Here is a 2,081-nt window from a genome sequence, read left to right as displayed (position 1 = left end):
TGATTATAAGCCTATGTATTTACTGTATATGATGTAACATAACAAACAGCTCCACAGCTCTTTCCCCTTAGATTAAGCAGCTGTGCACCCCTGTGCTGCAACTTCATCAATTACATGTTCTGAAATAAGGTCTGAATTTTCCTGTTCCAGAGAAAACCAGAAGGCTATCTGTGATTTACTGCCAGAACCATAACTGCCTCTGTGGACACACTTATTCCTTCCATCCTCATGGGGAATTAGAGCGGTATAGTTAAGCTGGTAAATTTTCCTATTCAGACAGGCTCAAACATCAAGAAACACAGCTAAATTAAATACTTCTCCTAGGGGAGCAGTATACATACATACGTTCACCAGTTTTTGCTCATAACCACACACACAGTCAAGTTTTAAACACAGCAACCTGCAGTTGTGCTACAAGGGTGGTTTTTTCCTGCCATATTCTGTAAGCTCTCGTTCATTCTGTAAACCACAGTTCAGCTTTGAGTACATCGGCTGTTTGTGACCCTAGGCCCAATATTTTGAGGTGAAAATCCAGTAGAGAGAAGACTACAATTTTTTTTGCTCCCAGAAAACTGAAGTCTGGTAATAGCACAGCAAAGTCATCAACAATGCAGGATGAAATATGGATAGCTGTCTACTGAGAGATATTTTTTCCCTCTTCTGCAGGATTAAGATTGTTTTTCAGTAGAGATCCTACACTGCTGTTCACAAAGGCATTGAATAGATAGGATTGGAGAAAAGGCATTGGATTAGATAGGCAAGATTTTTTTTTCTTTCACACTAAATAAGTACTGAAAGGGTAACAGTAGAAGAACAACAGAAGCTGCTTTAAAGTTACTTTTTACACCTCTGTTATTTTAGAACATACTCTCAGGAGTGACATATAATCATAGAATTGCTCAGGTTGGAAAAGATCTTAAAGATCACCAAGTCCAACCACAACTTAACTATACTACTCTAACTCTAACAACTCTCCGCTAAATCATGTTCCGAGCACCACATCCAAATGGTTTTTAAACACATCCAGGGATGGTTACCCAAGCACCTCTCTGGGGAGCCTATTCCAGTGCTTAACAACTCTTCCTGTAAAGAGGAAATCTCACTGTAATCTACAGGAACCTTTTAATAAGATTGTCTATTAAAATACAAGAAAGTATACAAAGTGCATACAGGACTCTATTTTATCTGAAACCATGGCTAAAGCACTACTCAAAGTGAGTTTAGGTCATAAGTATCTTGACTGTCCATACTAGAACGGTCTTTCAAAAATCACATACAGATGTACACCTTGCTCTGATTCACCTGCTTGTATGAAGATCTCAAACAGATGCTGGCAATTGCAGGCTTATCTGGTCAAAGTGTTGACTTCTGAAATCACCTTCTAGATTTCTGATGTAAAGTAAGTTCATGAATATCCATTTCTCTATATCAGATATACTGGCTTTTGTTAGACTTTTGCCATGCACCCATTTAACTATACATTTAAGATTTCGATAAATATCTCAATTCAATCAAATAAAACCAAAATAATGCACCCCAAATCCCAGCAGTTTCCCTGCTACATATTCTGAAAAAACAAAACAAGCCCCATAGAACAACTTCTACAATTTTATTTTTCATAACACTAGTTTGAACAATCACAGTGGAAGTGCATTGTGGATATGTCTAGAACATTTCTGAAGCATCAAAAAAAATACTACTGTGAAAGAAAGTATTGAAATAACTACTTGTATTAGAATGGCAATTAGCAGGCTTCAACAAAGTCCGCAGTTGTTCCAAAAAATTCCTGTGCACTTAGTTTCATCAGATCATAATAACATGTTGGGCTTTGGTTTGCTTTTATGAGAATGACTGTAATTTCTCTTTATTCGAGGAAATTGGTAGAGGGCTGAACAGACAGTAAAGAGTTACCATTTTGGGAGACATTTTCTAGCTATATTAGATAAGTCATACATGCATGTTGCTCTTCCTCCTAATTATTTCTATGGAAATGACAACAGATACAATGAGCACAAAAACACTATTTGATAGCACAAATTCTCACCTACAAAACACTATTTTCAGCATAGTCACCACCATTA

The sequence above is a fragment of the Meleagris gallopavo genome, chromosome 6 (assembly GCF_000146605.3).
Source record: "Meleagris gallopavo isolate NT-WF06-2002-E0010 breed Aviagen turkey brand Nicholas breeding stock chromosome 6, Turkey_5.1, whole genome shotgun sequence".
NCBI classification, from domain to species: Eukaryota; Metazoa; Chordata; class Aves; order Galliformes; family Phasianidae; genus Meleagris; species Meleagris gallopavo.
This window is presented reverse-complemented; position numbering follows the sequence as displayed.